General features: G+C 37.2%; 1 long non-coding RNA gene across 1 annotated transcript; it reads right to left on the bottom strand.

Moving 5' to 3' along the window:
* Positions 1-13848: 13848 nt before the first annotated feature.
* LOC125617782 lies at positions 13849-14955 on the bottom strand. Its single transcript, XR_007348897.1, has 2 exons — positions 14347-14955; positions 13849-14235 (listed from the first exon to the last, which is right to left on the bottom strand). It is a non-coding gene; the product is annotated as an uncharacterized LOC125617782 (long non-coding RNA).
* Positions 14956-16449: the final 1494 nt, after the last annotated feature.

The following is a 16449-nucleotide window of genomic DNA, read 5'->3' as shown; positions in this document are numbered from 1 at the left end:
AACAGTAACTAATTAAGATGAAATTGAGAGAAAATAATTAGGAGAGGAGCTAGTAGTAGATATAAAGTAAAATTTTATTTTGGGAAGTTCACCAGGACAGAAGAAAGGATACTTATATTTTTAGGGAAATGGGACCAAAGAATACAGAAGGAGATGGAGAAAGAGAGTGTGGGAGTTGAAGCATCATTGAGCAAATGATCTTTTTATGGCATATTACTGGAATAGTCTTGATATGAATATAGGGGATATGATGGAGGTGCTGAGACTTGAAGATTGAGAATATGGAAATATTCCCCATAGGTAATGAATAGAGAGTTGACAAGAGATGGGGAGGGGTGAAGAGGTCGATAACCAGAAAGAAGCAGCATCTGAAATTACCTAACATGATTTTTTGTGAAACTCACACACCATTGTAGGTAAAATTTTCAGCAATGTTAGCAACATTCAAATAGAGGCATAATGAGCCTTCATTTTCAGAATGAAATTAGTATAGTCTTTTACAGTAACTCTTAGTAATAATATAACCTCCTACAACCAGTAATATGCACATCTAGTCCATTGCAGTAACCAAACTTTGAACTGCCCAATTCCCAATGCAGGCTTAATACAGGGGAAAATGTGTTTGAATCTGAAAAAGAGTTGAAGTTATTCTCAACTAGCTACACCATTATGTTAAAAACAATAGTTAGGCTTTGTTTAAATTACATTTCCAAACTTTCATCTACTTTCAGTAACATGTTTCTCAAACATGTACTTTATTGTGTGAAGTAGACTTAGTATTTTTACAACTAACCACAAATATTTTAATCATTTTAATTAGCATTTACTTCCTGCTTACAAGGTGTCAGGTACTGTTTTAAGCACATAGACATATTAACTTATTTAATGCTCATTACAAAGAAGAAAACAAAAGCATAAAGAGGTTAGGCATCTGCTAAATGACAAAACTAGGACTGAAAAAATCTGGCTCCAGAGTCCAGTTTTGAACCTATGCAACATAATATATCATATTATTCATGGTGTCATGTTAAGTTTCAATTATTCCAAATAACCAGGGCTCATGAGATAATCAGAAAGCAACTTTCATTTTGATTTCCACTGTCCTTTAACATTGTTCCATAGGACTAGTACCTGAATGAAATTAGAATAGTCTTTTATAGTAACTCTTAGGAATAATATAACCTCCTACAACCAGTAATATGCACATCTAGTCCATTGCAGTAACCAAACTTTGAACTGCCCAATTCCCAATGCAGGCCTAATACAGGCTAGCAGTCTGTAGGTGGTGGTAGAAGGAGAGACTTTCTCTCTCTCTTCCCAAACTTGCACTTTTAACCTTCCTGCCACGCTTTGCTAGTTGTGGTTTCTGACACCCACCTCTAGGGCCAAAAGTGGGAAGAAGATCTAAAGTGACAGGAAATGTATCACCTAACTAGCAACACTGTGGTGTATTTTCTAGCTACTAGTTGAAACCTGACTAGCGGCATATTAGTAGGTTTTTTTGGTTTGTTTTGTGTTGTTTTGTTTTACAATCTCTCTACCACTCCTAGAGATTTCTCACTTGCAGTTTCTTTGAGTAAGACAAATTTGGCTGATAATCAGCTCTTTCCTCAACTCCCTAGATCTGTGACAGTTGTTTTCTATTATGGTTTTTAGACAGCTGTCTTGAACATAAGTTGGGATGACCCTGCCTGGCACTCTCTCCCACTGAGCCATACCTGATCCTTGAGAAGCATTCAAGTATCTTTTGCCCTAACCAACTCCAATGGTCCAGGCCACTAACACAGCCACCACTCCTTTGTTCATCCATCCTATTTATATCTTCCACAAGGGATAAAGGAATTCAGTCAGCCTCAAACCATAAACTATAGAGGACACATATTAGTCCCTCTTATCTTGACTTACCCTTCCATTTGGTAAAAATAACTTATAGCATGTCCTTAGCTCTCTCCAAAAAGTTCCTCCTGTAATCTTCAATCTTAGACCTTTCATTTCTTTTGTTTATTTTCCAATGAGTGTTTGTAGTTGAGCATCTGAATTTCTAACAAGACAATTCAGCAAGGTTACTAGATATAAGATACAAACACAATGGTAACGAAATAGAAAATATAATTTAAAAATCTCATGCATGATATCAACAAATATTATAAGATATTCAGAAATAAATCTAACTTCATCTATATAATACAGTGATAAAAAAGTCAAAAATTATTAAAGAATATAAAGGAAGGTCCCAATAATGATTAATTATGATAGGTGTATAGATAGGAAGACATAATATCATAAAGTCATCCCTTCAAAATTATCTCCAAAAACAGTATACAAATTAAAAAAACTATCATAAAATGTTTAATGTCATTTGGCAACTAATACAAAGTATATACAAAATGTTAAAAGGCTGGGGGTTCCAAAAAAATCTAGAAAAAGAAAAAAATAGAGGAAAATTTTGACCTATACGATTGCAATATTTATTTTAAAGTTATGAGGAAATGAAGGTGATATATTGGTGCAAGAATAGACAGACTAAATAATAGAGACTCAAAAATAGATCTAAGCACATTTGAGAATTTAGTTATAAGATTAAAAATCAATAAACCATTCAATAACTTTAACCAGTGGACAAATAGAAACACTCCAGCCTCAAAGCCATTGCAAACAAAAATTCTACAAAGATTAAAATTTAAGTGTTAAAAACATGTTGGCAAGGATGTGGTAAAAAAGGTACACTCATATGTTGTGGTTGGGACTGCAAATTGGTACTATGGAAAGCAGTAATGGAGATTCCTCGGAAAAATGGGAATGAAACCACCATTTGACCCAGCTATCCCACTCCTTAGTTTATACCCATAGGACTTAAAATGAGCATACTATAGTGACACAGCCACATCAATGTTTATAGCAGCTCAATTCACAATAGCTAGACTGTGGAACCAACCTAGGTGTCCCTCAATAGATGGATGGATAAAGAAAATGCGGTATATATACTCAATGGAATATTATTCAACTTTAAAGAAGAGTGAAATTATGGCATTTGCCAGTAAATGGTAGGAGCTGGAGAATATCATGCTAAGTGAAATAAGCCAATCCCACAAAACTAAAGGCCAATTGTTTCTCTAATATGTGGATGCTAATTGACAATAAGGCAGGGGGCACTAGGGAAGAGTAGCATTACCTTAGATTAGGTAGAAGAAAGTGATGGGAGGGGAAGAGAGGGGATGTGGGGATAAGGAAAGATAGTAGAAAGAAATAGACATTATTACTGTATGTATATATGTGACTACATGACCAATATGATTCTACAACATGTACACTAAGAAAAATGAGAAATTATATCCCATCTACTGTCACATATAACTAATTAAAACAAAAAAAATTAAAAAACCAAAACATTAAGAATGAAATATCTGAAACTATCTTATGATATTGGGGAAGGCAGGAATTTCTTATAAAAAATATAAAAAGCGCAAATCAGGGAAAATCATAACTAAGTTAAAATGGAAAGTATCTGTCAGTCAAAAAATCTTATAACCAAATTAAAGCAAGATACAAAGTGAGAAAAGGTATTTGCATGCATATGAAAAAATAATCTTATGTTAAGATTACACAAAAAGTTTCAATCACAAAATATAAAAATACTGGCAACTAACATGAGCTGTATAAAGAATGGAAAACCTGAAATGTCAATATACCTACAAAAACATATTCAGTCCCAGGAGTCGTTGAGGTGATGAAAATGAAAAAAAAAAACTTCATTCTTTACACATTATACTAAAAAACAACTAATAAGTCTAAGAGGACTAAGCATTGGAGAGGAAGAAAAAAAACAGGAATTTCTACTCACTGCTAGTAAAAGAATAAAGTGACACAGCAATAGATTGTCTCTATAAAATCTTTTTAAAATGAAGCAAGTAAGGAAAAATACTGATAATTAAAATCTGTGTAGTAAATACATACATTTTCATCATTTGATAGCTAAACTTTACACACATTTTAACCTTTTATTTTGAAATATTTTCAGTCACACAAAAGTTGCAGAAATAGCACAAAGAATCTGCAAACATGTCACCCATATTCTACAAATTTCAGCATCTTACATAGCCACAGTCCAACATCAAGAGATCAGGAAATTATAACAATACACTACTATCTAGCCTCACAGACCTAAATCAAGTCTATCTGAATTTTTTTACTTAAAAAAAATTATAATCCTACAGTCCTTTTGATTTTAGATGTAGGCTGGTATTTAAACTTATACGAAGACTCATTCAAGTTGCTGTCAGCAAGGAGAAAATGTGTTCCCAGTCATGAGGCTACCTATGAAGGTTCACTACACAGGTGACAGGAATCACTTCTCTGTTTCCTGAAGATATTCAGGACAGATGAGGGTCAGATAATTGATAAAAAGATTCAAGAAGACATTTTAATTCTATAGATATTTTTATTTCCAAATGCATTAGATAGGAAAATTTTATCAGTCAAGTAAGTTTTAGATAAATATGGCTTATATTTTTATTATGGAAGATTTAGAACTTATAAAAAGGTAATTCATTTGTTCTTAGACTTACAATGGGAATTTAAATCTTAAAGATGTTTACTTTATGGATCTTCAGATAAAGACTGAGTAAGTTTAAAAAAATAGTCATAATGTTTTATTCATTCTCCTTTTTCTCAACAAATCTTTGATGATCCCTCCATCCCTCTATCCCTCCCATTCAGTTTCTAGGTTTTCACTGATGACACAATGTTGTCTAGATGCTTAATTAAGAGAATACCTGGAATTTGGAATAATCCTTCTCCATAGACTTTAGAGGTAAATAACTTTATGTCTCAAATGACTTAAGTGCCTGAGAACCAGGTTAGGGATCAAGTGTTTGGGGTTTTTTTTTGTTTGTTTTTTCAGAACTCTTCAAGGCTTCTGATTCTCTTAGTGATGAGACTCAACATCAGAGGAACAGAAAGAGTGGACAAGCTGGTGAGAGCAGGAGTGAGAGTGTGAGGAGCAGGGGAATCTTAGATGGGGATCAGTGCCAACCTGCAACCTTCTGAGCCCACACCCAGCTGCCCACCTTCACATTGAGGATAACAGCCTCCTGGACTTGCTCTTAGCAGCTGGTTAGATATCTCTCTCTCTCTCTCTCTCTCTCTCTCTCTCTCTCTCTCTCTCTCTCCAAATTTTCCATTTCTTAAGTGTCAACTGTAGAAGTGTGTACAAAAGTCAGAACTCTGGCCTCTACTTCAAAAATATGGAATCAGAATTTCCAGGAAATCCATATACTTAACAAGTGGCTCAGTGAAGTCTTAGAAGCAGGCTGGCTGAAACACAGGAAAGGAAACACATTAGGGCAGGTTTGTTGGCACCCATCTTAAACTGATGAAGCAACCTGAGCTAAAGGAGCTCAAGTTTAAACCTGGTGTTGTAATAGGGGTGGAATCATGTCCACAGCCAATAGATCAGGTTAAGAGATTCATCTGTCCTATATAGGGGGTATGGGGGTATGCAATAATAATACCTGTGCCAGATACCAAAATAGTTCAATGAGTTGAACAAGGCTATGAGGTCCACAAAACCACCCTCCCATGCACCAAGGTATCCCCATTCCACTTTATGTTCATTGCTTCTAAGCTCCCTACACGGCTTCAAATTACCCACTTGACCAAAATGACTGGAAGAATGGGGGAAGGAGGGAGAGGAACAGCTAGACATGCTGCCTGTGACCAAGTCAAAACTACTCTGTTTCATCATTTCATAAAGGTGGTGGTGGTATAGGGTTTTCCAGGTAACAAAGAGGCCAGTTACCAGTCCCCAGGGACAATAATTTGTGTTGGAAAGATGCCATAAGTTTAGAAAATTGCTCACATCGTGGATCTTCACATCTCAAAGGAAAAAACAACAAGAATGGGGGGGCAGGCACAGAAGGGCTGAGAAGCTGTTAATTTATCAATCTGCAAATCTGGGACCCAGCCAAACTCTGTAGCTGTCAAATCAAATATGCACCCAAATTAAAACATTTTCTCTCATAATGACTCATAAGAAGGCCCTTCTAGGAGTTCAATTTGTAAAAATTCATGGAGACAAGAAGTAGAACAGAGTAAAAGCAAGTATTTAATGCTACAATTGAGAAAAGGAAAGTCAACACATCTAATTATATTTCATATGGCACTTATTTACCATATGTATTGAAAATTTAGAAATTGAGGAAGTTTTGGAACTACTGCTAAAACAGGGAGAAATGTAATTAGAAATATAATAATTGCCAGTGTAGCGTCAACATTAAGTGTGATATGTTTGCTGCCTCCATAGCTCCATAAGATTGTAACTATCGTTGCCCATTTTACATACGAAGTAACTAGCACTTGGAGGTGCTAAACTAATTTGCCAAGCAGAGTGGTTTCCAAAGTCCGTTTCATCAACTGTAGAGATTCTATTACTATATTTCTTAGGCTTATGTCCCACTTCTTTAAGATGCCTCCCCATTTCTGTGTTTAAGGATGGCTTATCTTGATGGTCACTGTTTGTGATAGTCTTTCAACTCCTATGTCAAACACTCTAAGACTGCTTTTTTAAATTCTTCTTTGTCAGTGCACTTCATCCACCATCTTCACTGGGTTCCAAGCTACTGAGAACTGAGTTCATGCCACATTAGTTCCTCATCTTCTTCCCTGATCTCTCTGCAGTAGCAGGTATCTATTAGACAATGCTAAATGTGTGTTACACCAGTGAGGATCAGAGCACTTAAGTGATTTGGAGCTTAAACAATAAAAAAAAAATGCTAATGACATTGTAAAAGCCAACTAACTTATTTTGAGATTAAATTCTTGGTTCTTATTGAGGCAATGTTCAAGTACAAGAGTTTATGGCTCAAGATTATTATTAAGAGAAATGAATGAAATGAGCCTACTAGTTTTATGACCCATACACAATGGAACATACATTTTGTAAACCACTTCTTTGTCAATCTCTTCTCGGTCATCCTCATCTTACCAACAGTTAATGGCCATGTCTATGTTCTCTAAGAAGAAGCAATGATTTGAAAAATGAAGATTGATTAAACTGCAGGATTTTCAAATATATCTATTTATCATCACTAATTACACTATGACTTTCTAACTATTTCAAAGTAATTTATAGGAATGAAATTCATTATTCAGAAAAACCAGTGACAGATGTCAAGGATGGAGGTCCTGCTAATCAATGTTTCCTTTCTACAGCCTGCCTGTTTCTCCATTAATGCCCTATCTCCATGATCTTAAGTAGGAATTATTCACAGTGTTAACAGAAAACTGGAGGCACTCTTCAGAGAATGGTTGACAACTCTCTACCAATCAGCTTTTTTAAGTTTCAAATAAAAAAATCAAAAGTAAGTTTATTTGCTTTACCAAGTTAAAAAAAATTCTTCTGAAGTATTATCAGTGAAATAGGTGGAATTGCTGTTTTGTTGCCTAAGGAGGCAGCTGAAACACAGTGAGATATCCTTTTGAAGAGATGATATTTAACCATTATTAAAGTTATTGCTCTTGTATCTTATACACTGTACAGAAGTTGTCTTATCGGCATGCTAAAGCAGGTGGCTTTTCAGTAAGTTATAATAATCCAGTTTGTTGTCAAGCACACACATCCTCCTGTTGAATCTACCTTAGTTGAAGCTTTTAAAGTGATGACTTCATATATACCTAGAGCGTTGCCACTTTATGTCATCAATTTACCACTTAATAAGTCACTTCACCTAGATTGTTCTTGTGAATTTGAATCAACTTGAGGTTCAAAGATGTCATAGGTTTGACCACTAAAAAGTGAGTATGAATATGATTTTTTAGGCAATCCTGACTTTATCATGTTGGAATATATTTAAAGAAGCACAAAATACATGGAGAAAATATGATGTTGTTCATCATGAGCATAGTACTCATGAAAATGTATCTCATGGCTAGAAACAGAAATCATGCCTTTTAAAAAAAAAATGAGAATGGCATGGGGAAAATTGGTCAAGAACAGTTAATCCCAGAGAAAATACCTCTGTAGGAACTCTGCAAGGTCAGTGTTTCCTCAATTATTCACTGTCTACTGTCATTCTAATTGCAGATAATAGATTGGTCCTGCATGTTGAAGGTCTCTGCCTACCTCTGTATTTCAAGGGTATCCTCAACTCTAAACTTTCTGGACTTTAAGAGCAAAAGCTAACACAGTGATGTCTGTTAAAGAAAATTCTGCCTCCCCTGTGTCCCTATAAAGAAGTATGGGTAATGAAATGCTAGGAAATTTAGCTCAGTTAAGTTCTCTGTACCCACAAATGAATTGCACAGGAGCAGGAAGATATTCATCATATTACATAAGTGGCATAAAACAGATAAAAAAAATTTCATCTAAAAAAATAATAGGCAAGTTTTCTGGAGTTAAGCTGGCCCTGCAAAATTAAATTATAAATTTTGTTAACACAAGTCTGGGCCTGAAAATATTTAGACTGATACAAGTAGGAAGATGCAAACTGAAAATTTGTCTCATAGCAATAGAACTGCAGATTGGATTATGGGTCTGACTATCAATGGGCATATAAGGTGAATCTAAAATGTCTCATTATCCTTGTGTGCACAGACTTGTTTGAAAACAACTTTCAGAGTTTAGCTTTATGGTTAAAATGAGTTAAGGTCACTGCTTGAATTTCTGCCCAAGTGAGTAGTTATCCTTTTTGCTATGCCCATGAACTACAACTTGCTTACTCAAAAAACCCAAGGGGCCAAGCAACTAATTTAAATGAATAAAATGGAACTGTGGCAAACATTGAGGAGGGGTGAGGACTGTGGCAATTTGGAGAGTACAGGCCCCACCCTAAGGAGTAGGTTCTACCCCCAGAACCTGTATCTAGCTTCCAGCTTTGTTGATAAAAGGGAATTTGCTCCCAGTATTATTAGGTCTGATTTTTTTAAGAAAAGCCAAAAAATTAGGACATTTATGTAAATAATCTTCCAAATTTTTAACATATCCAACTAACTGGTACATGTTAAAGTGACTTTGAAGGCAACCAGAGCTATCTCTGAGGTAGAATTGGCTTTGGATCCATCAATTTGCAGTCCCTTCTTGGACCTCTAAATTAGGCCGTTGATCTGAAAAATGATTATCTTTCCATTCAGGTGGAAGAAGCAAGAGTATAAATCCATCTCTTCTCCTGAGAAAGAACCCCTGCTACCTTTAGGCCTTCCTAACCCTGGGTCATGCAGTGGATTAAATGGTAGTCCCTTGAAAGATACATCTAAATTCTACTCCCTGGAACCTGTGAATGTGATCTTATTTTGAATTACAGTTCTGCAGATGTAATGCAGGTAAGGACTTTGGGATGAGATTATCCAAGATTACTGAGGATGGGCCTACATCCAATAACAAGTAACCCTATAAGAGACACACAGGTCAGACACAGAGAAGAGGGGATAACCATGTGGAGGTGGAGGCAGAGAGTGGAGTTATTCAGGCACAAGCCCACCAGAAACTGGATAAGGCAGGGGACAATCTCTCCCACCAAGCCTTCAGAGGGAGTATAGCCCTGATGATACCACAATTTTGAAATTTTAGTCCCCAGAACTGTGAAAATAAATTTCTATTGTTTTCAGCCAAGTATTAAGATTTTCTTTTAAGCCCTAGGAAACTAACATAGGCCCAGTAACCACCCTTCTTAGCAGGACATCTTTAAACATACCTCCACCACCTGGCACAAAATTGTTCCTCTGAGAATGGCTCAAGAAGTTGCACCAAAAGTTAAAAAGCAACTTCTCTACTTAAACTCAAGTCTTCCTGACATAAAATGCTTATATAACCCGTGGAGAAAATCAAGCTTCAGAGAAAAGCATCCTTCAGGGGAGACATAAGAACATCTGGGTCACTCACTCTCTCACCTAGGAAGATGGTGCAAATGGGAGCCCAATCATATCTTAATTCTAACCAATGATAACTATTCTCCATTCCTTTCTTCTAAGGCAAGTGTGATGGCAGTAACCCAGGCATTGTTGAAGGAATTAAAGGCTATCAAGTCAAGAGCCATTTTTAAAATTCTAGGTCCTTAACTAAAGGTGAATTTAAACACCAAAGCTGACACAGTAGATTTTACACGAGGGGAAAGAATGAGATCCATTAGAGGCCACGGAACATGAGGATTATCCCATTCATTTATCATTTTCTTAAGTGATCATTTTGAATCACCTGTTCTGTCCTCAGTGTGATTTCTCCTAAAGCCCACTAGAGTAATTGAGAATATTTTATGTTTTCTTCAGTATTTCTTCCTCAAAAAAAGAAAGAAAGAAAGAAAGAAAGAAAGACATGGCTATCAGGCAAAAAGTACATATGTGATATCTTCCCAAATGCCTGATTTATGAGACACTTACTTATAAAATTATAGGAAGCAGAATTCACTGCTCCTTTGTGTTCCCATGTCCTTGGTAGGTTTTTTAAGCCTTTGTTTTATTCATACACTCAATGTATTCTGCACTTCTATTTATCCATCAGTGAACTAAACCTTCCAACAAACTAGGTACACATTTGTCTTTTCAGCAGTCCCCCATCCAATGGGAGAGCCAAAAATGGAACAAAGAACCACAGAGCAAGAGGATGAATGTCGTCCTAGAGACAGGTACACTGTGCTTGGAAGCAAAGAAAAAAGAGTGTCAAGTTGAACTGGAGATGGTATCACAGGGGAAATGCCTGTGGAGCCAGGTCTCACAGTGTCTTTAAACATGAGGTAGCTAAGGGTATTCCAGCCAGAGGAAATGGTATGCTCAAAGATATAGACAAACAGAGGAGTAGGGAGTGGAGTATGGCACGTTCAGGAACTGGTAAGAAATTTGAGATGGCTTCAGAGGTGAGTGCAGAGGATGAGAAGGGAAAGTGGGTGGCTGGCCCCTTCCTGGTGATCTCTGGGGACTGTCCTCCATTGACCAGGAGAGGGCCTCTATTGTTCTCTGCCTGGACTTCCACATAGTCCAGGCTCAAGGCTTGAGTCTTTGTCTCCACAATGCCATGAGAGTAAGCTTTATAACATGACGGTTCACATGATTCTGTGGTTGAAAACCTATAAGTCCAGTCTTAGTGCCTCTAGGATCAAGACCCAACTCAACCAGGCCCTGCAAGCTTGTGTTAGTTTGCTGGGACTGCCATACCAACATGCCACAGTCTGTGTGGCTTGAGCAATGGGAAGATGTTGTCTCATAGTTCTGGGGCCTAGAAGTCCAAGATCCAGATGTCAGCCCATTTAGTTTCTTTTGAGGACTCGGGTATGGAAGGATCTATTCCAGAACTTTCTTCTGAGCTTTATAAGAACAGATGGAGTCACAAGGAGAAGAGTGCCTCTTCTCCTTGTGACTCCATCTGTTCTTATAAAGATCCCCATCAAATTGTATTAGGGCCCAATCTTTAACATGATTACCTCTTTAAAGATCTTATCTCTAAGATGGGCATGGTGGTACAAACCTATAATCCCAACACACTTGGGAGGCTGAGGTAGGAGGATCCCAAGTGGGAGACCAGCCTGAGCAAATTAGTGAGACCCTGTCTTAAAATAAAAATTAAAAGAGTGGCCGGAATTAAAATTAAAAGTTGTGGCCTAGCAGTAGAGCACTTGCCTAACACATGTGAAGCAATGGATTCAGTCTGCAGCACCAAGTAAAAAATAAGTAAATAAAATAAAGTAATTGTATCCATCTACAACTACAATTTTTTTAATTAAATGAGGTATGTAAGACACCACCACAAAAAAAAAATAAGTAAATAAATAAAGAAATACCTTATCTCCAAATACAGTCATGTCTGAGGTGCTGAAGGTCAGGACTTCAAATTATGAATGGGCAGGGTCAGGGACCATTCAGCCCATAACAAGGCTCATCTTTCATTGCCCTCATGCACCTCACAGTGGTTTCTCATATATAGTTTATAGTCAGCGCTACAAGCACTTCCAAAGATATACCAAGTCATGCCTTAGGTCTCTTTTTTCTGCCTAGTAGGTGTTTATTTGAGAGGCAGTAGAGTGCAATGGTTAATAGCACTAACTCTAAAAAAGAAATCCATCTTTAAATCCCAGATTTACCAATCAATTTTTATGTGACTTGGAAAGTATGGCTTAACCTTCCTAATCTATTTCCTCATTTGGAAAATGGCAATTGTACCATTTTTTCATAAAGAAAAATTAATAAATATGTGTAGAGAATTTTGAATAGTGTTTAATATGTGGTAAATGCTGCTCAAATGTTGGCTATTCCAGTTACTCTCTCCTGGCAGACTGCTCTTCATCGGGGAGAGCTTGGTTGACCATCACTTCCGAGAAGCCTTCTCTGACTTCACATCCTGGACTACTGTACCAAGCAAGCACTTCAGGTATGTTGGTTACTGGTTGCTCTCCCATTAGCCCATGACTCCTTGAAATCACAGACCTCTCAGAGAGGAAAAAGCTTGGTCTCTGAGGTCAGAGAGGCTGGGTCACACATCTCTAAGCAATTTAATCTCTCTAATCTTTGATTTCCTGCTCTAGAAAATGGACACAATAGTCAAACTTCACTGAGACATTGTCAAGAACAAATAATATTAGACACATAAGGGATATTTCTGTTAAAGAGTTAGGACCAATGATTATTAGCTATTATTATTATAACTCTGTATAGTCAGTGCATTTAAAAAATTAAAATAAGTTTCTTTCTTAGGGGCCCTATATCTATCTCTTTTCAAGAGACACAATTTAAAACCCCACATGTCTTATCATTGGCCATCGGGAAAACCTTAGGAATAAAGTTCCTTAAATGGGAACAGCAGGGAAGCAAACAAGGAAAAAATAAAACACTCTTGGTTTTATTTGGTAATGAAACAAATTACACAAAACTTAACCTGGAAATGAAAGTCCATGGGGAGAAAAGCTTAAGTAGAGAACTTACAAGCAGACCCAAGGGATCCTCCACAGCCTAGACCAAACCACCATTCCTCAGTGACAGCACCTTCCTTCAGGATATGTCTCCCAATGCTTCTCTCAAGAGGCAAAACAAAGTTGAAAAGGGCTGTGATCACCTCCAATATTTTTCTTTCCTTTCAATATCTTTTTCAAAATTAATATTCTGTTTTTTTTCTTATTTTTTCTTATTTTATTGTTATTTATATAACAATATAATTTGGCCAATATCATTCCCAAGTATTTTCCCTATCCTTCTCTTCCTCCCTCCTTCTGGTCCCATTCCTCCACCTCTTTTCTTCCCCTAGTTTCTTTTCTCTTACTCTACTGATCTCCCTTTGGTTTTCATAAGAACTCCCTTCCCAGCTTTCTTGTCTGCTCTCCCTTCTAACTTCCACATATGAACCTTAACTTTCTGAGCTTGACTTGTTTCACTTAACATAATGTTCTCAAGTTCCATCAATTTTCCTCCAAATAATAAAATTTCATTCTTCTTTATGACTGAATAAAACTCCATTAAGTGTATATATACCAAAAATCTCTTATGTGTATATATACCACATTTTCTTTATCCATTTATCCATTGACAGACACCTAGACTGGATTCCATAGTTCAGTTGTGAATTGTGCTTTTATATTCTATTATTATTTTGTATTTCTACAAATAGGGGCAAAAGAAAGTTGCCCCTTATCAGAAAATGCAGATAGCAATTTAAATAAAATTTCTTAACATTCATAATTTCCCATTCCCAAACGCACAGTTTGTTGTATAGCTTTTGCGTTCCTTATAAAACAAGATCTAGATAGAGATATAAATTACAGATACAGATAATTAATTATGGCTGGATATATTTATATACATAGGTGTATAATCACAGCTATGTCTGTTCCTAAATGCAGATATCGGTCTACAGACTACCACAAACAAGTACAAAGATTATTCAAAATGAAGGCATTTTATTAGGTGGAAGGGCTTTTGATTCATGATCTGCCTTCTGCACTCAAATTAAGATATATCTTGTTTAATCACAACCCCTCCCTTCTAAGGAATGAAATTCCCCTGGATTGTTCCTCGCTAGTCCAAGTCCAGCTCTGCTTTCCTCAGGGTGGCCTCTCAGTGAGCCCAATTTCTCTGTGGGTAACCCAGTCCAGGAAGTCCTCAGATTTTCCTACCACAAAGAACTGGCTGCTCCGGTAAGGTCTGGGCTGAAGTGAACAAGGACTGCGAATTTCAAGCCAGTACATTTGACTCGCAGCTAGGGTTTCCTTTTACCCTCCAAGACTCAGGCATGACCCTGGAGCATGTTTCCCAGGTGCAAATATCCTTTTCAAAACAGAACCAGATGGGGTCTCAGATTTAGTGACAAAAATCTACTAATTGTAGATCATAGATAACATGTAAATTATCTGAAAAGCTAAGGGCTTTATAACTTACCCTTGAAACAACTCTTTGAGGTAGATATTGCTGTTATTCCCAGATAAAATAAGAGGAATCTGAAGCTGAAGGAAATATCTAAAGTTTGAGTCACTCGTGACATTGCCTGACTCGCTTGCTTGACTCATGACATGCTGCTTCTAAGTTTCTTGCAGGAGATGGAGGAAACACCCACAACATGAGTTCTAGCTGCTAGAGTTCTCTTTCCCAAGATGTCTGGCTGAGAAAGAGCTGTGTCAGCAGCTCTGCAGGATGATCTTAGGGGTGTTAGGACCACTGCTGAGAAATCATGTCTCTGTTACAAAAGCTGGTGGCACAGGTTTCAGAAACTTACAATTACATCCTTCTCCCTAAGATGGTCTAGAAGTTTGGTTCAATCTGATGGCCATTTGAAGTCTAGAGATGCTATGTGTCTGATGTTCAGGGAGTCATCCTGAGTGCTGCATGTGGGACTCAGAGCAGCTGGTCAGGGCTCTACCTAGACCAGCTTGGCCTTGGAGCACTCATCCCCCCTAGGGAAGACTTGGTGATTACATGGGAAAACTCTGCATCAGGCTCATTTATAAATATAATTTAATATTGTTGAAATACACTGACCTGGAGTGAAGATCTTCCCATTTAAATGGATAATTTTCCTTTGTTGAGTATTTTCTAAAGCTCCATTATTTTTTTAAACTTTTATGAGCTCATTCCTGCCTCCTCTCCTATCAATGGATTGTTGACAGACTGAAATTGGTCCTGGTTATTCCATGTTTGGGTAAACGTGGACCTTGTTCCCTTAAATCCTGGTTTGATAAGGACTAACAGGAAACCAAAAACGAAAAAAGTTAAGTAAAAAATATAAATCTTGCATGGATTAGCAATGCCATATTCAAAATAGAATATGGAATAGAGTATTCAAGAGCTTAGCACATTTGTATCTTAAGATTTATTTTCGTATAATTTACCCTCAACTTGCATAACAGTGATCAAATGAAGGAGAGCATAGATTTAACTGTGAGATCCAGTTATGAGCATAAACACAGGAACACAGTTGCCCAAGCAATGGCCTTAGGTTGCAGAAGCACAGATTCCAGCTGAAACATGGAAACCTCGTTTTTCCCCACATTACACTCCTCTGACAGCTGTTTCAGCAACACAGCGGGATAAACTTTGAACAGTGAGGGATGTGTCTTCCACAGTAGCTGTAGCTAAGTAGGTGGGGTAGTAAAGAGGTAGATATTTCATAAAAAGGAGTCCTTGGGTTTCAGAGAGATCTCACATGATGACTTTCATTTTTCCTATGACCAAGGGGGACAGAAATGATGGCAAGGGTAGCACAAGAAAGTAGTAAAAGTCTAGCCTCTGTGGAGAATGAGAGAAGGATCTGAGATAAGTAGATTTAAAAAAAAAAAAATGATACAAAGCACTGCAAGGGGAAAGCTGGACCTGGAAACCCTGAATGTATAAGGGGCAGCCGTGGGTAGTCAAATGACAGGTAAGAATAATAGATAATCAGGTAGGTCCTAGTTTGGAGATTGGGGAGGAAGGTGCAACAGAAAGTCTGCAATGAGTGAAGCATTCTGTGCCCAGTTTGGATAAGGAAAGAAACATAGCAATGAGTGAGGATAAGCCATGGGGAGAGAGAGAAGCACGAAAGGGCTGGAGTGTTGGAGGGAATGAGATTGGATAATAAACACAGTGGTAATATGGAAGGAAGGGAGTAGGAAGAGTAGAAAGCTGACCAGTGATTGACATATTAGAGTTTAAAGTACTAGAGGGGATGGAGTACCAGTTGGTAAGACTCTATCAATGAAAACAGGTGATTGGGAAGGAGAGAACATGCAGGGTTAAGGATGACAGAACCTCGAGGCTCCTTTGTTGAGCATTCCATTAGGATTCAAGAACTAATGTTGTCAATGCTTTATTTGTGTAGTGACATTGTATTATTACCTTATTATAGGCCCTCTTATTATAAGCCACTTCCAATACTTGCAGAATAAAGAAAAATAGTCAGTGAGATGAACAAAATATAAATCATCATTGGGTCTCAGATGTGGTCAAAATTATGTGGATTAGGTAGTTCAGGGATGTGAATTTCTTCCTCCTCTTCTGGGGCTGTGC

The sequence above is a fragment of the Marmota marmota genome, unplaced genomic scaffold, assembly GCF_001458135.2.
Source record: "Marmota marmota marmota unplaced genomic scaffold, marMar, whole genome shotgun sequence".
Taxonomy (NCBI): Eukaryota; Metazoa; Chordata; class Mammalia; order Rodentia; family Sciuridae; genus Marmota; species Marmota marmota.
This window is presented reverse-complemented; position numbering and strand designations above follow the sequence as displayed.